We start from the raw sequence: 22517 nt of genomic DNA on the forward strand, positions 1-22517 counted from the left end.
AAGAGAACAAAAACAAGACAAAAATTAACAATAGCATTGGTTATGTGATTGACAGTGTACAAATAATAAGGAAATGGTTCCTCTTGGTCACATTGAAACAACCATTTGTTGAAACAACCGTTTTTCCCCTTTCTTTTTTATCCATTTTTGATATACCGTAATTCATATTTGATTTCACTGAAACTTGCGATTCTGACCTAAATGTGTTATTTACAGTAGGCCTATAGAATATTGGTTGCAGTGGCACACGTGAAGCCTGTTCTTATTTTTTATTTCTATTTTTATTCGCTTTAGAATTTACCTAACATCAGACACCCATGTATACTCGCCCCTGGGCATTTGTCTTCCAGACAGCCAATCAATGTACACTAGCCCACAAAACATGACAGATCTGTCCTAATCACACGACTGTAGACATGTGTACAGATTTTTTGATGTTTGGACTAAATGTGTAATGTGTTTTTCTCTAATTTTTTTTGCAAAAATGTGCCTCTTGGTGGTGCTACAATAGGACATGAAAGATGGTCGCATTTGTTCTTTGTAATGTGGAAATGTGAGTGCAAGATTTCACTGCAATTGGATGCTAAATTCATGATTCAAGTTGTTTTGTTCCAAACAGACCACAGCTGCAAACTTTAGACGTCAATCTTAGCCAATCAGGATTGAATATAATAAGAATCTAACAGATCGCGTGTGCAAGACACCAGTCAGATTGCCATACCTTAGCAACGGGGCACGATTACAGTACTTTTATTATTTCCCCCTGTAGCCAAGGGTATGGCAGCTGCCATAGCTTGCCATACCCAATTGACGCCTCTGACCCAGTACACACTGCAGCCAGGCAAATGCCTCAGCGTTTGTCAATCTGTGGGTCGAGACCCCAGAGAGGTCCCAAAATGATTTTGGGTGGTCCCCAAATGATTAACTTAATGTGCAACATTGTTTTCTCACTCAACTGTAAACAAAACAACATACAGTGTATTGAGGGTTTATATTGTACATGTCTAAAGTGACAACGTAAGGACTTTTTTTAACCTCTGAAATGACAAATTAAATTGACTTAGGCTATTTACAATTTATTTTAGTATAGCCCAATAGTATTTACTGCATTTTTGTGGGTAAAACACTTTTGTATCTGCTTTATAAATAAAGCACTTTGAAACTTTTTTTCTTTTTTTTTTAATCACGTTAAAATCTATAAGATTGTAAAACCGTGTAAAACCGTGTACCGGGTTTTTTTGGGGGGCATAAACCTTGGTTTTAAAAAAATGGAAACCGTACAACCCTACTAGACACACACACACACACACACGCACACACACACACACACACACGGTGCAAAACAGTCTCGGCCATGCCTTTCAACCTGGTGGAGAAATAACCACTTCATAGAGCGTGTGTGCGCGCGCGCGTGTGCGTGTGTGACAGGATGACACGGGAGTGGACACACTGCTCTAGTGTGTGTGTGTGTGTGTGTGTGTGTGTGTGTGTGTGTGTGTGTGTGCGTGCGTGCGTGCGTGCGTGCGTGCGTGCGTTGCTACTAGCTGTTTACAGATGCATGTGGAGATAAATAAGTACAATAATTAATAAGACGTTAGTGTGTTAACTCCATGAAGTCATTACGTAATGCAGACACCAGGCAACAAAACAACAGTTAGCTAGCTAGCTAGCATGCTAACGTGGAGCAGCATTGTAAACAATGAAAGCAGTCTCTAATATGGACTATATTTAGACACACGGCAGACATCCATCATCCCCACAGATACAAACATACACTCACCTTTGTTTCAACTACATTTCCCAGGAGAAAAAGGACTGGGTATAATTATAATATATCTCAGCATTTAATATGTTCCCTCCTTAGAGTCTCGTTGAGCTGCTTCTGCTGCTCACAACAACTCTTAGTGAGCAGCGTGAAATTGGCGAATATAGGACTTCCGGTGTCAGAAAAAGGAAATATAACACATCCGGTCACCTTCAAAATAAGACGTCAGTAATTAATGTTTGTAAAAAGCGTAGCCTACATTTATTTTAAAGAATACATTTAGGGTACGATGTAGCCTATGTGTTTTTAAATTGCTTATACCGGTGTACTTCAAAGTACCCTAACAGGTTTTTACCGAATTAAATTGGCTATTGATCCCCAGTAAATGGGTAGGCTACTTATTCTGACCACAATGTGATAATTGCCACAAGCACCTTCTGCCAGTGCTGTGAAGTAACTAAGTATTCATGGGTTGCATTTGTAGTCCTAAACCGGCCATATTGAGGACCAACACAGGTGTTCAATTTGTCTGATTGGCATAGAACCAATGCTCCACGTTAATCAAAACACCTGTGTTGGTCCTCAAAATGGCTGGTGTAGGACTAAAAATGCAACCCATGAATAGGGCCTATGTTCTTAAGTAATATGTAGGCCTACTTAAAGGGATATTTCACTTTCAAAAAAAAACTTTTGGTAATTTTATCATCTAATCAGGCTTTTATGAATACCCTGAACAGTTTTTAATTAGCTTGATTGAATATTTAGATATTTGATGTAAATGTTACCAGGCCCTCCAGGCCCAGGGCCTCAACCCACACACACCCATTGTAACTTCAAACTTCATTTTAACCATGATAGATTCATTAAAAACACCCATTATTTTTTTCTGGTGACTCATACTACCCTCCTAATAATTATGTGAGCAGGCCGTGTTTCTTCGATAACTTTTTTCATTTATTTTAAATAATATTTTTTTAGTATTTCATTTTTTCCATTTTCCCAAATAATTATTAAAAATACATGAAAGAAGTTATCGAAAAAACACGGCCTGCTCACATATTAGGAGGGTAGTATGAGTCACCAGAAAAAAATAATGGGTGTTTTTAATCAATCTATCATGATTAAAATAGAGTTTGAAGTTACAATGGGTGTGTATGTGGAGAGAAGCCCTTCCACTGCTCCCTGTTGAAAGTGGGATATCCCTTTAAAGGACCACTTCACCTCTGGTACAACCAGATCTTATTTTATTGTTGTTTGGGACACAATCAACACAATCCTGAGTTATTCTTTGTGTTCAATCTGTGTTTTGAGATATTTTAGTATTTCAGCTGTGCTAGTGATGCGTTTTTTCATCATGCAGCATGATGATGCAAAATGCATCATATGATGCAAAATGCATCATATGATGCAAAATGCATCACTAGCACAGCTGAAATACTAAAATATCTCAAAACACAGATTGAATACAAAAAATAACTCAGGATTGTGTTGATTGTGTCCCAAACAACAATAAAATAAGATCTAGTTGTCCCAGAGGTCAAGTGGCCCTTTAAGTACAATTTTGAGGTATTTGTAGCCCATTTCCAATTTCAAATACTTTTATATCCTCTCCATTACACCTCGGATCCAAATACTGTACTTTTACTCCACTACATTTTTTTTTATATATTTTTTTAACTTAAGTTACTACTTTACTTTGCAGATGTTAATTATAATATTGCAATGCACGTGTTCTGGGAGACCTCCTGTGCCACACCACACTCTCCGCTAAGCGGGAGAGGCAAGTGCTGCTGGCCGTCCAGTGCAGCCAGACGGACAAAAATGCCTCAAAGGCACCATTTTCGGACACTAGTGGGCGCTGGACAGCAGGCGGCTCTTCGTGTCGGCACTTTTGACCCATGCACGCGTTCGGAGAGACCTCCTCTACCACACCACACTCTCCGCTAAGCGGGAGAGGCGGCATTGCAAGTGCTGCTGGCCATCCAGTGCAGCAGGGAGCACTAAAAGCAGCCCAAAAGGCACCATTTTTGGACTCTAGTGGGCGCTGGACAGCAGGCGGCTCTTCGTGTTGGCACTTTTGACGCATAAACCTGTTCAGAGGAGACCTCCTCTACCACACCACTCTCTCCGCTAAGCGGGAGAAGCGGCATTGCAAGTCCTGCAGGCCGCCCAGTGCAGCCAGACGCACAAAAAGGCCTCAAAAGGCTCCATTTTCGGACACTAGTGGGCGCTAGAAAGCAGGCAGCTCTTCGTGTCGGCACTTTTGACCCACACACGCGTTCGGGGAGACCTCCTCTGTCACATCACACACTCCGCTAAGCGGGAGAGGCGGCATTGCAAAGGCTGCTTGCCGTCTAGTGCAGCCAGGCGCACAAAAAGCACACCAAAAAGTTGTCAAATATCGACAAAAACACAATTATATCATTAATCACAACTAGAGTCGGAAAATGCCTGGCTACACTGGACGGCCTGCAGCACTTGCAATGCCGCCTCTCCCGCTTAGCGGAGAGTGTGGTGTGGCAGCGGAGGTCTCCCTGAACATGTGCGTGTGTGCAAAGTGCCGACACGAAGAGTCACCTGCTGTCCAGTGCCCACTAGAGTCGGAAAATGGTACGTTTTGAGGCCTTTTTGAGTGCCTGGCTGCACTGGACGGCCTGCAGCAGTTGCAATGCCGCCTCTCCCGCTTAGTGGAGAGCAGACAATTGGACTCGAGTCATGATGACTCGACTTGACTCGGACTCAAGTCGCAAATTTGACGACTTGCGACTTGACTCGGACATAAGGGCAAAAACTTGAGACTCGACTTGACTTGGAAGACAATGACTCCCGACTCGACTCGACTTGAGACACGCTGACTCGGACGACTTGCCGCTATGCCACTCACCAAAGCAGTCGCTAGGTTCACACTTTTATTTATTGATTGATTTGATTGATTGGAGACAGGCATGTAAGCGAGAGCACAAGCAAGGAAGCAGCAAAACACTATGATCAGACTGGGCACCACACACACACACACACACACAGCACGAACGAATGGCTACTGCCCCCGAGCCTGATGCAGCCACTGCCGGTTCTGCTGCTGCAGTTCCAAAAGTAGGGTAGGCCTAGTGTTACTGTTTTTTTCCTACTGAATGTTAATTACCTAATAGTTATGGTCACAGAGGTATCATTTACTCAACTTGACAACCTTGTGACTTGCCTTGACTTGACAACCTTGTGACTCGACTCGACGCGACTCGACTCGACTTGACATGACAACCTTGTGACTCGACTCGACTTGACTTGACATAACCTTTGACTCGACTCGACTTGACTTGACAACCTTGTGACTCGACTCGACGCGACTTGACATAACCTTTGACTCGACTCGACTCGACTTGCCCACAACAGAAAAACTTGAGACTTGCTTGAGACTTGGACCAAATGACTTGCGACTCGACTTGGACTCGGATCAGAGGGACTTGTACAATTGTCTGGTGGAGAGTGTGGTGTGGCAGAGGAGATCTCCCCGAACGTGTGCATGGGTCAAAAGTGCCGAGACGAAGAGTTCTCCTGTCCAGTGTCCAATTTGTAAAGGCTATGCACTCCCTTGAACAGCTTTTATCCATTTATATATATATTTTTTTTACGTCATTAAAACCTTTTTTTCTTTTTTTACCCAGAAACATAATTAGCATTGTGTATGTTTGTTCAAATGCTTAATCTATATTTGGAATGTGCATATCATGGGAGAATTCATTGTTAAAAAAAAAAAGAAAAAGAAAATCAATTGCCTCAGGGGCAATGTTCCCTCTAATCTTTCTTCGGTCTGAGCAAACACTCCAACCTTCTGAGCACAACTTGAGCACTGATGAGCAACATATGTCGAGTGCACGAGTGTATACTGCGTCAGTGCGTCAAGTCATGTCAAGTTATGGCTTATTCAAATTTAATTACAGAAATATAGCTGCAAGCAGCGATAAAGTGGCCAAGGTATAAAAGCGGGTTTAAGTGTTTTACAAACTGCTCAAAATGGCGAAAAATCTAAGGGCGGAGCTTACTTAACAAAGACACAGATGTCTTCCGCTTGAGTCAAGACACGCGTGTAAGCAAGTTGCATGTCTTCAAACGAAACGAGGCATGACTTATGCCCCTTTAAAGTTTGAGTTTTCAAACGCTTCGTATAGCGCCCCCCTTTGGCCAATTGGAGTAAGATTGCTTTCAGTGATATTTGGACTAACCCTCTACATATTTGCCAAATGCCATGAACGTGTCACTTTGCATGTATGATTTAGAGGCAGAAGAATAATTTGCATAAAACTGCATTATACAGTGAATTATTAAAAAATAATGTTTCGCTTTAAAGAAAATCCGGCCGCTGTGCGATGACCGTATTGGTCCAAAGTTCATGGAAAAAAATGTTTTGCGCACGTAACGCGAAAATCCCAGGAGGAAATAGATTTTGACTGTTTTTCATATAATTCAAAATTGTGGGAGAGGTCAGAGGTCAAAAGTCAGAGCGTAAAAGTTGTTCGGCATGAGGAGACGCATAAGTGTATACAGGTTTCATTGCTGTACCTGAAACAGGGCATGAGCTACACCAGTTCAAAGTTGGCATTTTTCAAAGGCTTCCTACAGCGCCACCCTTTGGCCGATTGTTGCGAGCTTCGCGTTTTAGCCGTTTGGCATAGTCCTCTGCCATACTGCCGAGTTTCGTAAAAAGCGACTGCACGGTCTAGCCGCTAGAGAAAAAGTGGCGGAAGAAAAGTGATGAAGTCCAATATCAAGGAGTGGCCATTTGCCACTTCGTGGCCTTGGCCACTAATAAGTAATAGCGGTTCGACTACTGTTAATAAACTGTAGGCTACTGTTACATTTAAAAAGACGGGGGAAAAAGGGTTTTATATCCATTATTATTCAGTATTAGGCCTACAGACTGATTTCCCCCCTTGGGATAATAAAGGTATCTATCTAGCTTATATAATATATACACATGTTGACAACATGTTGTGTAAATACAATACAAACAATGGGCCTAAATATGAGTATACAAAATAACAATACATTGACATATTGACATTGACACGTCTAAAGAAGTGTCAGTATTATGAATAAAATACAGTCCAAAAGCATTATGTGTAGCCTACTGTATGTGCCAAAGTGCCAGTGTAAGCATGGGAAAATTTGGTATAGGCCTACCATTTTCACACTCAATTAAATTAACACTGGCTTTTGCCCATTTAGATTGCTTTCCCAAAAATGTTAATCCTAATATGACCTAAGCTATATAGTCTATAGCCCATAACCTTACAGAGAGGTGGACGCTCTCCTTCATTGCGGGACAGTGAAGCATGCAGTGGATCTCAAACATTTTCATCATGTCAAGGACCCACAAATTGACACTTAACAGCCGACAGACCCCCATTTGAAAAGCTATCCCAGGGACCCCCATAAGATATTTTTTGTATGGCTTTAGCAGTGATTCCCTTTTTAATGTCAAAGACCCCCTATTTGACATGCATTAGGCTGGACATCCATTTAATGGCATTTCTATCACTGAGACCCCAATTTATATTTTTTTATAAAATCAACAAGTTAATTTGACTCTTCTTCTTCTTTTGTGTATCTTCGTCATATGTCCAGCTCAGTGTTGGAAAGCCACGCCCTCGTCTCTGGTCCCACTTGGAAGAGGCCGGCCTCTGAAGGAGGTCTGTACAGAGGACAGGTGGTGATTATGTGCTCTGCAGTCTGCTCGGGTTCTCCACACTCGTCTGCCAGGCCCCACTTCTTCATGGGTGTTTTGAAGCGGCCGACCCCAGTGCGAAGGCGGTTCAGCAGGGTCCACTGCCGGCGTGGTAGGTGTTCTCCTTCGACTCCATCTCCCGGGTCTAGGATGTGATGGTGCATACTTGTGGGCTCAGCAGACTCCCATTCCCACCTCCAGGCAGTTGCCAGCCATATTCTTGCAGACATGTCCTCAGGGATGGAACCAAGCATGCCTTGAGCTGTCCTGTTGTATGGGTGACAGGACTTCAGTCTGCTTGGGGGCACAGCCTTTGTTGTTGTTTCATGCAAGATATGCCAGTCATGTTTTTGGGCTTTCCTTGCGAGTGTGAGGGTAGCGGCCTCTCGTCTTAGGCTGGCCGGGGGAATTCCTGCTAGGACTGGCAGGTAGGACACAGGGGTGGGTTTCAGGCAGCCAGTTATGATCCGAAGGGCATTATTGATGACAGGATCAACCTTCTTCACATGTGGGCTCCTACTCCAGACTGGGGCACAGTATTCTGCCGCAGAGAACACCAGGGCTTGCGTCGAGATACGTAGTGTCCTGGCAGAGGCACCCCAGGTTGTGCCAGCGAGGCGGCGGATAAGTGAGACCCTTGATGTCACTTTGGCTCTCTCTTCTTCCAGGTGTTGTTTGTAGGACAGTGTCCTATCTAGCCGAACCCTGAGGTACTTGGGGCAAATTCGTGTTCCAGACGATTGTTGTCGACAGACACCAACAGCTCCTTCTTTGCCTCTTTGTTGCACAGGTGGTATGCGGCAGATATAGTCTTCCCCATACTCAGTTGCAGACGCCATCTGCGCAAGTAGGCAGCCAAGGTGCCCATGTCCTGGTTAAGACCCTCTTCCACCGCTAGCCATGTTGGTTGTCGCAGCATGATGGCCAGATCATCTGCGTATCCATATTGCCTGGATAACGTCTCCGGGAGGTCATGGATGTAGACGTTGAATAGCAGCGGTGAGAGGACAGACCCCTGTGGCACCCCGTTTCTCAACCTTCTCAGTCTGCTTCGCTGGTCATCGCTGGTCCGAAGGGTAAAGCTGCGGTTGGACAGCATCTCCATTATGAACTTCACCATATGCCGGTCTGGGATGGTCCTCAGGAGCTTCAGGTGAAGTCCTCGGTGCCAGACGGTGTCATAGGCGGCCGTTAGGTCAAGCAACACAACACCAGCTTTCTCATTGGCCTGGAAGCTGTCCTCGATCTCTTGAGTGAGCAGCGTTACTTGGTCTACTGTTGACCTGCCCCGCCTGAAACCAGCCTGTTCCCTTGGAAGCTGTGGGTCCACTACTGGCTCTATGCGACTGAGGATCATCCTCTCCAGGGTCTTAAATGGGACGCAGAGCAGCGAGATGGGTCTGTAGGCCTTTGGGTTATCCGCAGGTTTGCCTGGCTTCAGCAGGGCGATGACAGTAGCACGGAGCCAAGTCTTTGGAAGTTTTGACCTCTGAAAGCAGGAAGAGAAGAAAGAGCAAAGCCAGGCAGATGTTTACTCACTCTGGTGGATCAGGAACTCCGGGTGAATGTTGTCATGCCCTGGGGACTTGCCTTGCCTAAGGTTGCCGATGGCTGCCCTAAGTTCAGCGATGGTAAAGTCTCTGGACATGTCAGCATCGGCGCTGGGTGCTCTAGAGAGGGAAGACACCTTGCGCAGTGTAAGGCGGGCAAAGTTCTTATCTGCCCCTTGGAATTGGCTGTTCTTTAGGAGCTGGGCAGGAGCTGCGCACAGCTTAGAGGGAACATTGACCCTAACCCAAACCTCAGTAAAACTAACGCTGGTTAATTCTAAGTTGGTGAAATGCTAACCTGCAGACGCAGGTGAATGCTAACCTGGTGAATGCTAACCTGGTCGGACCAACGAGAGGTCGTCTCCACCTTAACCCGAGGTGCTTTTTTGATACACTCGGACTGAAAGACCTGCAAAAGAGGGACTCCCATCTATGGTAAGCACATGTGCTCATTTGTTTTACCATGTCTGCACTAAACTTTAATGATAACATAAAGAAACATAATTTCCATAACATTTCAGTAATAATGGTCAACCTTCCCCACAATGTAACTCCTTAGAGTTTTTACACTCCTAGGAGGAACGGCCAGCTGAGATCTAATGTGTTTGGCATCACATGATGCTAACTGTTTGTCCAGCAGGGGGGGACGATGGAGGCAACCATGGAAGGTGTAGTGTGACTCTCATCAGGAATATGTAGCCTAACCTGCAACAACAACATGATTAACAATAACCTTTAAGACAATGAATGCTATGAGGAAAGAAACATAATAATCTACCTTTAATAAGGAAGTTATGCGTTTTCATCATCTAGACACAAGTCTAGACAGATGAACTATTGTGGATGAGCCAAAAAACCCTAGGAATCTCGACACGTGGTAAAGGTGTTTGCACAAGAAGGAATGATGATAGTGGCCATGGGAACCAAAGCCACTGGAATTTAAAGAATTAAACCTCTCCGTTCACACCGAGGGCTGCACACGTTTGATCATGGACTTAATTAATTAAATTAAACATCTTTAATTAGTTCCACAAATAAATAACACACTTCAGGGGTCAGAATGTTCAGGGGTCAAAGATTGACGGTCATTGTTCAAACTCTGACCATTGCATTCTCTAAGTAAACACACACACACACACACGCACGCTCGCACGCACTCACGCACGCACACACGCACACACACACACACACACACGCGCGCACACACACACACACACACACACACACAAAGACAGAGACAGAGAGAGAGAGAGAGACCATATGTATACAGTATATGTGTGTACTGTATGTATTCTCTTTTCTGATAATAACATCTGGAGAAGAAAAAAAAGATAATTATAACATTTCAGTAATAATATTCAACTTTCCCCCAAATTTAACTCTGACCTCTGAGTACTTTTACTATTGGCAATTTTACAAGTATATTTTGAGGCCAATACTTCCGTAGTTTTATAAAGTAACTACTTCCACACTGTGGTATTGATACTGTGATGAGTATTGCTGAACACACTGACACACTCAGCCCAATATAATTGACTAGGTCACCTCCACCCTTCGTAACAGAAAGCCACAGTTGCTTAGGAATAATGGAGCGCGAGGCTCCAGTATCGACCAATACATAGTGGTCCGACCCACCTATTGTAGCTTTCAGATATCCAGAACCACCCTTTGGACTAGCAGGGGCCACAGTTGACACAGAATTGGGGGCGGGCATTGGCCAGTTTTGTAGCCCCCTCTAGTTTCCTTGTAAATAAGGACAATCATGTTGAATGTGGCGAGTACACCCACACTCCCAGCATCCTTTGTTTCGTTCAGTGTCACATTTAAATGGAGAGGGCACTTGAACTGGGTGTGCAAAGGGAGCCGATACCGATGGTGTGGGTCTAGGAATAGATGTACTGGGGTGGTTTTATTGACCCTGTGAAGGCAGGATGATACTGACCTGTTTGTCCAGCAGGAGGGGGGGGAGAGGGGGGGGGGGGTGGAGGCAACCATGGAAGGTACAGTGTGACTCATCAGGAATCTGTAGCCTAACCTGCAACAACAACATGATTAACGATAACCTTTAAGACAATGAATGCGATGAGGAAAGAAACATAATAATCTACCTTTAATAAGGAAGTTATGCGTTATGCGACACAAGACAGTCTAGACAGATGAACTATTGTGGATGAGCCAAAAAACCCTAGGAATCTCGACACGTGGTAAAGGTGTTTGCACAAGAAGGAAAGATGATAGTGGCCATGGGAACCAAAGCCACTGGAATTTAAAGAATTAAACCTCTCCATTCACACCGAGGGCTGCACACGTTTAATCATGGACTGAATTAATTAAATGAAACATATGTAATTAGTTCCACAAATAAATAACACACTTCAGGGGTCAGAATGTTCAGGGGTCAAAGATTGACGGTCCATGTTCAAACTCTGACCATTGCCTTCTCTAAGTACACGCACAAACGCACACACACAGAGAGAGAGAGAGAGAGAGAGAGAGAGAGAGAGAGAGAGAGAGATAGTCCAGTCATTATATGAAAAAACCTAAAACAAATTGCAATAGTAGCAAACTCAACTGATTCTGTATCCTCATTATGTCCTTAGTGAGGGAAAAAAAGTCCCAAGGAATCCCATCGGGGCAAAGTTTTGAAAACGACCTACCTACCTTCACTTACTATACACTACACTATAAAGGAAAATATGACTCCCAAAAAACCTGCTTTAAGTGGGATGTATGTGAGGGGTCAAACTAGGGGTTTTTAATTATTCTGAATCCATTGCAAGCATTTGTTTTGCATGAAAAACATTCCTTGGGCTAAAAACGGACCCCAAAAGACTGTGAAAATTGATGACTCATCAATAAACCATCATTTTGAGGGGCCATTTCTTGCCCAAGGAATGTTTTTCGTTTTGTAGCCCCCTCTAGTTTCCCTGTAAATAAGGACAATCATGTTGAATGTGGCGAGCAGGCCTGGATTAACACCTCTGAGGGCCCCTGGGCACTGAAGCTCCATGGGCCCCCCATGCGTGCGCGACTGCGTGCTACAGGGCTTCAAACTAACCTTTTTCAGCATTTTAAGAATTAGCTTAAGATACTGTATCAGCACAGCAGCAAGTGAACACACTAACAGTCTGAGGTAAGAAAGTGGCAGTGTGGCCACTGACAAAATAAATAACAATGTACTATTATAGTACTACTATGGTCAAAACAGGCCATATCCTTCCCCCCAACAATTATAAAATACCATTTGTGACCAGATTACTCTCTCTGCTCTTGCAGTTCTATTGTGATACAAGGCAAAATAACACAGGGATATACTATTCCAATAGATTGTTATGTATTAACAATTAACATAAGATGGCCTACATAAAGGTGTTGTGTATTAGATTAACACATTGACCGCCTCCCCCGATAGTCCCGAGAAAATTCCAATGTCGCTCCCCGCCAGGCCCGATAGTCCCGAGAATTTGCTTTTATATAATGTAATGTTTAATTACATTCTTCTGCAGCCCGTTAAAAAGTTTGAGCTTTCTGTCATATAAGGAACCAAAGATATCACTCATCAAAGTAAGTGTGTTTGAAAACAAGAGTGTAATAACGTATAAATCTCAATAGAAATGAATAAAACTCCCAATAAACCACAGTGAATGCATTTAGCGTGGCAGAGCGCAGCCCGCAGAGTGCAATCAGCGACACACTGGGCACACGCATGTAGAAGGATGTGGGGCAGGGATGTGCAGAGAATATTTAGAGAGGCAGGGGCTGACATTTCTAAAGGGGCCTTTTGGTGGACAATTCTATTGAATGCAGCCCTCAGGGGCAGGGGCTCAAGCCCCCTTTGATGTCTATGTGTACATGCCTGGTGAAGGGGCTGGCAGAAGCGACAAACGGAGCAGCTGGATCTGAGACCATTTTGCACAAATCAAACAAAATCCAGTAAAATGTTCACTTGGAAAGCCATGACCTGCCTCATTGGCCAACAACACACAGCTTCATCATAACCCCCAAAGTCTCGACAACAAAATATTATGTCCCAGGCAGCCACACAACAACGAAGATCAGAAGATCAGATCAGCAGGAGCGTCACAAGGGAAAAGTGGGACCGAGTCTGATTTACTAGGGCCCAAGGTGGAAGGGGCTTCATTATTTTATACTTTTGCTATTGAAAAATAGCAGATCTACAAGCTTGCAGCGCGACACTCGGTGCCATGCTGTGAGCTTGTATATATCTATTTTTGAAATCCCCCTATGAAGAAAATTCATGGGGGGCCCGCAGTGAATCCTTGTACCCAGTGGGTACAAGGATTCACTGCGGCGAATTGTCTTCATAGGGGGATTTCAAAAATAGATATATACAAGCTCACAGCATGGCAACGAGTGTCGCGCTGCAAGCTTGTAGATCTGCTATTTTTCAATAGCAAAAGTATAAAATAATGAAGCATTTGAACAGATCCTCAGCCTCTGAGCCAAACAACCCACTACAGTACAAACACATAGAATCACCTGATGCAGCGCCGGTCCATTCGACTACCAATCCGATCTTCAAGCCCTGCTCGCGGGAGAGGAGAGGAGAAAATACCCCCCGGCGAAGTCCTCGGTCAGGCTTTTCTGGTCTGAAGAAAAGCGACGCGTCGCGCCCATATAACTCCAACAAAAGTAGTGAAAATAGCAGATTTACAAGCACACAACGCCTCATCCCAAGCGCGATGATCGTTTCACGAGTGTCCTCCAACGAGTAAGAAAAGTAAACGCGACGATCATCATTTGGCAGCTCTGTTTCCATCCTAAACGTACTGTTGTTTTGGTGGATAATATTCCAGTCTGATGAAAGGGTCGCGTCCAAGGTCCATATAACTCCATGTAACAAAAGTACTGAAAATAGCAGATCTACAAGCACACAACGCCTCGTCGCATCAGCCGCATCACAAGCACGATAATCGTTTCAACGAGTAAGAAAAAGCAAACGCGACGATCATCATTTGGCAGCTGTTTCCAAAGTAGGCCTACTGTTTAGCTTCGCTAGGTTTTCCCTGCTGTGCACGCGCGATGCGCGCGCGCATGCAGGCATGTGCATTTGAGGCGCGCCGTGCACGAGCGCGCAGCCTGAGAAGAGAACGTCTAAACGTGCAGCGCTCCTGGAACCATCTAGCGTGATCGCACATCGCAGCAGTGTGCTCATAGACTATAATGAGTGTGCTCTGTTCTAAAGCCCGCCTACTGTATCCGGTTATGTAACACTCAGATACATGCAAGACACGTTTCCGCATCTGGTATAGACCCAGAACGGATCAGCAACAAGCAGGGCAAATTGTCCCAATCAGTTCTCTACAGGCCACTGAGGCCATGCAGCCAGCAGTTTGCGCACATCAATCAACAGAGCATGAGAGCGATTCAATTCAAAGGAACGTTATTGGCATGAGAAAACATAGGCTACGTTTACATCGCCAAAGCAAGTGCCACAAATAAATAAAAACAATTGAATATGGGGAACATATTTACAGTTATACACATAGGCCTTGCCTTATATAAAGTTATAAGTTATAAGTGTGTGTGTGTGTGTGTGTGTGTGTGTGTGTGTGTGTGTGTGTGTGTGTGTGTGTGTGTGTGTGTGTGTGTGTGCGTGCGTGCGTGCGCGCGTCAAAATGTGATCTGTGCAAAATAAAACACTTGAATGTTGAATAAAAGGTAAAAAGCTTATTTCTATTTCTGTGAAGTCAGTATGACGCCCTAAGGGCAAGGTGACCTATTACAGCCCTATTACACTATTCCAGTTATTGCCCTATTACACAATTACACTTATTACACTAGTACACTTATCTGATAAGTGCCTGACGCCATAAATTCAAATATCAACTGAATTATCCACTTGAAAAGCGATCGATCACAAAAAGGTAAATATCTCCAGTTTTTTCAATTATAGCTGGATTTTGGTCAAAAATGGCTATTTTGAGATGGCTGCAACTATAGAAAAAAAAGCTTTTTATTTATTTATTTTATTTTTTGGTGAGACTAGAGGTTGTCTTGTTTCATTTCAGGTACTGTAGGACATTGTCAAAAGAATACAGAATTTAGGAAAAATGTCAATATAAAAAAAAATTATAAATTTTTTCATTAAACAAAATGGCAGGAGAGCCAAACAGTCAATGTTAAAATGGCGGCCAATGTGTTAAAGAGTTACAAGAGGTACAAAAGTGTTATAACACCCCAAACTTGGCAAAACATTTTGATTATCAGTCTTAACCACCATAATAATGTAGCCCTAATGCAGATATCAGTTAGGTTTATTTTACTGTATCCAACTTATGTTCAACAACTGCGAGATCAAGAAATGTACTGTAGAATGAAACAAAAAAAAGGCAAAAAAACAACTACAATTAGCCTAGTTTTGGTTTCACAGAATTCACACACACTTTTTAGTTGGCCTTGAACCAGTGAACTGTACCATCATGAAACTGTACATTTCCTATGCAAACTACCAATAAAGTCTTCAATCAAATCAATCAATGCTCTTCAATGTTCACAGTCAGTTTGTGACACAGAGACACACTAAATAATCAGCAGTGGGAGGCATGTTGAATCTCTGTCTCTGTCTCTCTCCCCTTCAATCAATCAATCAATCAATCAATCAATCAATCAATCAATCAATCAATCAATCAATCAATGCTCTTCAATGTTCACAGTCAGTTTGTGACACAGACACACTAAAAAATCAGCAGTGGGAGGCATGTTAAATCCCTGTCTCTCTCCCCTTCAATCAATCAATCAATCAATGCTCTTCAATGTTCAGTCAGTTTGTGACACAGAGACACACTCAAAAAGGGGGAGGGGAAATTGCAGTGGGAGGCAGCATGTAGAATCTCTGTCTCCCCCCAGTCATTTCTTCTTGCTCTTCTGAAATGGAAGGGGAAATTACAACTTACAACCACAAAACGCCAAACAAGCAGCCTACAAAACTAGTGTTATAGTGCTATAGTCAGTCAGTCAGTCAGTCAGTCAGTCAGTCAGTCAGTCAGTCTGCCTGTCCTCCTCCATTTCAGTAGCCAAGCCAAACACACAACAAAAAACACTGTCCATGGTCCTGAATTCTACTGTATACTGTCCAATGTGTCACTGGTGGCAGCAGTGACAATGACAATGCCATAATCCAGGCATATCAATTATAGCTTCAGTGTGCACTGTGTACAGTAGCCTACATTACAAATTGCTCCTGTCACATAGGCCTAATAGCAGAGATGCAATGCACGTGACGTTATGCATAATAAAACTAACCCAGGCACAGCAGACAAAACATCACGGCTTATTGCACAGACAGCTTACAATGGTTCTTACCTTTAGAAGTTCTTCTTTCTTGATTTTCTTTTGGAGAACTCCAGGATGATGTCCTCGAAATCCATCCCCCTGACCAAGTCGGACTCCACGGACATTAAAGAGAGCGCTGACAGTCTATTTTGACCCGTGGTTGTTCTGAGTTCATTTTTGATCCGTTTCAGTTTAGAAAATGACCTCTCTCCCTCGCAGTTGGACAAAGGCAGTGTGAGGAAAAGTCTGAGAGCAACAAAAACATTGGGGAACGACGACTGGAGCTTTTTATCCAGTAGAAATTTCAACATGTTAGCAGGGGTCTTGTCTTCCTCATCACTGAGAAAAGCTCTAAACTGGATCAGATCGTCAGCGAAATCACGGTTCAAGTCGGTTGCATAAGCGGAGGAAAGTGTTTCGGTCCTTTTGCGGAGTGTATCATCATCACATGATGTGTCGAATAGCACACCAAAGCATTCATGTATATCCTTATATGCATCCCGACGTTTGTTAAGCCCTGAGCACAAACGGTCAATGATGACATTGAATGTCTCAACTGGGAACTTTTTACTCCCAGTGAGAACCACTTCATTGTCGTTGTTTTGCAAACACTTTTCTGCAAACACTTTTCTTTAAATTGTGCGGCGAGTCTCGTCCTGATAGGTCTGTGTCACGCCCGTGACATCTTTGGCAGATGTCTCAAATGTAACAAACTGCCCCCGTAAAGAGTCAACAAAGGATTGCAGGGATTTCAATAGGCCCACGGCGGTGACTGGAATCGCTTGAGTACGTGGTCCCAAACTTTGGTCAGTAGCGCAGTCTCCAGCTTTCTCAACTTCGCACATAGAGCAGCGGCTGCATCCCGTGTTTCACGTTGCTCATTGTCGTCAGATACAAACCCCTGTAAGGCCTCTAATATCGCAGCATAGTTTTCATTAAGAGCTCGTGTTGAGTCAGCTCTGGCAGACCACCGCGTATTGGAAAGGGATTTCAGAGTCAGTGTGATGTCACGGTTGCTGAATACTTTATTCCATCTATAAGTGGAAGCGGCACAAAATGCATATACTGCTTGCAGTGTGTCGAAAAACTGTCCTGCTTCCCCACAGCTATCATCAATGCAGTTTACTCCCACCAAATTAAGAGAATGTGCAGCACACGGGATGTAATGCATTAGTGGGTTGTCTTTCTTGAGATGAGCTTGACACCCGTTGTATTTCCCCTACATATTTGCGGCATTATCATAGCTTTGGCCACGACAATTTGATAGATCCAGCCCCAAATCACTGACCTCCTTCCTCACACAATCAGCCAGGCTTGAACCAGTGTGACTGTAAATGGGTTCAAAGCCAATAAATCGCTCCAGTACTTCGCCTTTCTCATTCACAAAGCGGAATACAAAAGTAAGTTGGTCCACGTGAGACAGGTCAGGTGTAGAGTCGATGATCACAGAGTAATATTTAGCTTTCTGTATTTCTGTGGCAATTTCAGTTTTTACTTTCTCCCCCATTAAGCTGATTAATTCTTCACAAATAGTTGATGACAGATAGGAGGGTATACCTCGCCCCTTATTTCCATATTTCTCTAAGTGTTCCCTTAAAAATGGATCAAACTGGGAAATCAACTCTAAAATCCCAAGGAAATTGCCATTGTGTGGGGAATTGATTATTTCGTCATCTCCACGGAAAGCAAGCCCCCTCTCACTAAGGAACTTGATGACAGCAACTATACGCCTTAAAATCTCTTTCCAGTACTGACCTTCGGCTTTCTATCTGTCTCCCAAGGGAAGCATCCACTGTGCCCAGATGATGTGTGCGACGTATAAGAGACAGGATACATTTTTTATGCGCCTCACTGTTCTCATGGTCTCTTATCCGTTCAGGGTGTTTCCAATCACTATACCCAGTAGTAATTGCATTGCAATATGTTGTTGACATCACTTTACAGGGAAAGCAATATATTTCTCCTGTGGATGGTGAGTATACATACAATCCACTCCCGTGGTACAGTCTCTCCGTTGTGAAGGTGCCTGGTCAGTAAATCATTAGTGAGAGAACGAGTCTTTTTTGTTGACTCGTCCCACCTTTGTCCCACCAATCAGAGTTTTGGTGGGGGAGGGACCAACCATAGACAGAAACTGGATAATGGTTGGTTAACTGCCCCAATTCATTCCATGCTAGTCTGAACAAACATCACCTTCCATCTCATAACAATATTACTACTGCTTCTACTGCTGCTGCTGGTGCTGCTGCTACTGGTACAACTACTATTACATATTTATATAAAATTGTTACTGCATTTGAATTCAAGCCTGACAAAACAAGTTAATAACATGAAGTCTCATTTAGAGAACATTGAAGTCTGATGTTTTTTTTTTTAAATCCTCAACAACTGTACACAAATACTATTTTTAAAGAACCACTGCAATGTTAAATACCTTTCCCACATATGGCCCATCGTTGTATAAACAATATGAACGCAGTGTTACATAAAGGACATATTTTATTCACAGTCTTCTGTCACAGGGCAAGTGGCTGGTTCCAGGGAATAATCAGCAGGGAGCCTTCCCCTGGTCAGCAGGGGGCCTTCTCACTAAAGAGATTTGAAATTACATTGGTGCATTAAACCGGATGCTTGAGTAAAGCTTTTCCCATACTGATCACAGTGGCACAGCCTTTCTCCTGTGATAATTTGCAGGTGTCAAATGTCAGATGGACATGTCAGAGGACATGTCAGAGAACTTGCTTCACATTGGCCAGTGGTATGGTCTTTCACCAGTGTGAATTCTCTGGGATTTAATATGCCTGAAAAACTGAACCATACCATTTCTCTCCAATATGGATTCTGTGGTGTGTTATTGATTCAGAGTTGTTTGGAGTGGTGTTTTTCCCCACACCAATCACATCTGTTACGACCCAAAGGCTCAAAAGAGTTGGAACATTACGCACTCAGATACCAGTTTGCAAAAGTAGGTGTAATTTATTTAAATTGGTACCAAAAGTGAGTAGGTATGTACAATTACAGGGTATTATTTTGTTAACAATACTAAAACACAGTAGCGAAAATATAGATTCTAGAACTCTATTGCTGCTACAAGTTAATAAGTTAAGGCGAATAATGTAATATGAAGTTAGAAAGAGAGTCTAAGGGTGAAGAGAGACGGCCGGAGCCATTCCCTGGCGTTGGCGTGGACCAAACAAAATGTAACAAATAAACAAAAAAAAGGACTACTTACAGAACCAAAACAACCAAAGCAAACAATAGACAGGGGAAACGAAAACAGGGTATATAGAACTGAATAGAACGTTGACTTTCCGAAGGTCAATAACACAATAAAATCTCATACCCTGCCAAAAAAGACGTTTTTATTAATAAAAACGTCTTTTTCACTATGGACCTCCCTGCCAGACGTCTTCTGAACGTCTTTTTAAAAAAAATAATACAAAAAAAAAAATGAAAAAAAAATGTTTGGACCTCCAAAAGTGTACGCATGATTGCGATCGCGAAATTGCATGTTTAACCCCCATACCAACCCCATCTTTCAAACATGGCAGCCATGTTTGTTTACATTTGAAGAAAACATAAGGGCTCCTTTCTCCTGAATGCCTGAACGGATTTCCAAGCGGATTTTTTTGTTTGAAAGCTGTGAAAAGCATGCACATGCATAGTGCATGATCTGTGCACGAATGTGTGCACCAGCGTGCACACTATTTTTTTAACCCTTTGTTGGCGAACCGGCAATATAAGAGGTCATCCCACTTTAAATATGGCACGACTGAGTTTTAAGCTAACAAAAGGAAAAAGCCGAGTCAGTGGGGAAGCAAGGCTTCCAACCTAATATGACCTAAGCTACAGCGAGGTGGACTCTCTCCTTCATTGCAGGACAGTGAAGCAGCAGTGGATCTCAAACCTTTTCATGTCAAGAACCCACAAATTGACACTTGACACTCAGCCGACGGACCCCCGTTTGAAAAGCTATCCCAGGGACCCCCATAAGATAATATTTGTATGGCTTTAGCAGTGATTCCCTTTTTAATGTCAAAGCCCCCCTATTTGACATGCATTAGGCTATGGACCTCCATTTAATGGCCTTTCTGACTGTCACTGAGACCCCCATTTATATTTTGTTATAAAATCAACAAGTAAATCCGGTAAATACGGAGACAGAGAGCGAGAGGGAGAGAATTTGGCCAGAGGGGGTTGGCACCGAAAGACAGACAGAGAGAGAGAGAGAGAGAGAGAGAGAGAGAGAGAGAGAGAGAGAGAGAGAGAGAGAGAGAGAGAGACCTAGCGCTGTCTATGTTAAGCATATGCAGGCAGACAGAGACTGAGTAGGCCTACCACAAAAGAATCAACTGTGTTTCACAAATCTATCGGTGTTAATCTGCCGTGCGATACAAAGATTTGTCGTGCGCGACAGCGTCCTGAGTAGTGCGCGGGCGGCGGGCACGCATGTGTGCAGCTTATAGGGAACATTGGTAGGGAGTATGCTTGGTCCCTCCTACTTGAATCATTGTCTCCACCAGCCGAAGGCAGGGGGAGAGTATGTTTTCGCCCCTGTCCGTGCGTCCGTCCGTCCGTGCGTCCGTGCGTCCGTCCGTCCGTCCTCCAAGTTTGTTAACAGCTAATCTCCGGCACCGTTGGCCCAGTCGCTGCCAAAATGAGCACACACACTCCCTGGATGCCAATTCAGAACCTCTGCCCCACATTTTTCAAATGGCCCTGTTCTAGCGCCACCATGAGGCCGATGTTTGCAAAACACATTTCTGTACACTACTCCTACAGATCTTGTCCAAAAATCACGCAAATTGGTAGACAGTATCTCTACAGTCATGTGATCAACACGGATGTGTCTGATTGTCCATATTCCATCCTGATTGGCTGATATTGGCTTTCAAAGTTTGTAAGATTGTTCCGTTTTGGACAAAATGCCTCAAATCACAAACGCAGAGTGCAATTAACATGAAATCGCGCACACACGTTCCCACTAGGCTGAGGAAGAAATGCCACTTCAAATTTTTTAAATCAGCCTCATGGTGGCACTATAACAGGCCAATTTGTGGTTTTACCTATAACTCCACCGATCAGTTTTAAACTTTGTAAGCACACTCCCTATAGGCCAAGGAAAAACCATTTCCTTGCATTTTTCACATCAGCCTTTTATAGCGCCACCAGGAGGCCGACTTATGTAAGACACATTTTTGGATATTACTCCTTCAGATTTTACCCATAATTAACACAAATCAGTACACAGTATCTCTACAGTCATATGATCAAGACGGATCTGTCCCATATTAAATATTCCATCCTGATTGGCTAAGATTGGCCTCCAAACTTTGCAGGATTGATCCGTTTCGAACAAAATGCCTCAAATCAAACACAGCGTGCAATTGTAATGAAATTGTGCACGCACATTCGCAAAAGGCCAAGGAAGAAATTACACTACAAAATGTTCAAATCAGCCTCATGGTGGCACCATGAAAGGTCTAAGATTGATGCCACCCTTTTTACATTTGCCTATTATAGCACCACCAGGACGCGTGGCCTGGAGGAGACATGTGCTCGGAAGAGCACTTCTTCTAGTTACCTTTGAGTTTGTGTCAATCAGACCCGGTTACCACCTGTGCTTAAATCAATGTAGGGCTGTAGAGATGATCAGACCCGGTGCCAATCTGGCCAGTCTTTTTGTTTTTGTTAATAGAGTTTTATGCTGTATTGAGTTTGAACATCATAGCCTGGACACTTTTGAAAGGTGAATAAAATACTTTTGGTATTTTTGAACATTTTCCATTTCACTATTTTGAGTATTTTTGAAGTATTTTGAGGTTTAATTCAAGTGTCTTTCGGGCCAATACTACCCTAACTCTAGAACAGTGTGTGACACACACATAGGAGCACTGGGTGTTCTGATATCAATAACATGGTCTCCTCATGTTCCCGCTTCAAGGCCTTTTGGACCCTGAATATCGGCTGCAGCAACACAATGAGCCTTACAGTGTAAAATCCCAGTTTCCAAACTTCATGTTTCAACATCTCCTCCAGCTTCTTCAAAGCGCTGAAATCCACTCAAAGCATTTCAAGGAAATGGCGAGGCAGCAGCGTTGGCACGTAGGTCATCACATGGGGAAAGTGCAAAGCTGCCTGCACTTGCTTCCATAGTACTGTGATAAAACATAAAAATAATAAA

Source organism: Nannobrachium achirus, assembly GCF_963921795.1.
Source record: "Nannobrachium achirus genome assembly, chromosome: 9".
Classification (NCBI taxonomy): domain Eukaryota; kingdom Metazoa; phylum Chordata; class Actinopteri; order Myctophiformes; family Myctophidae; genus Nannobrachium; species Nannobrachium achirus.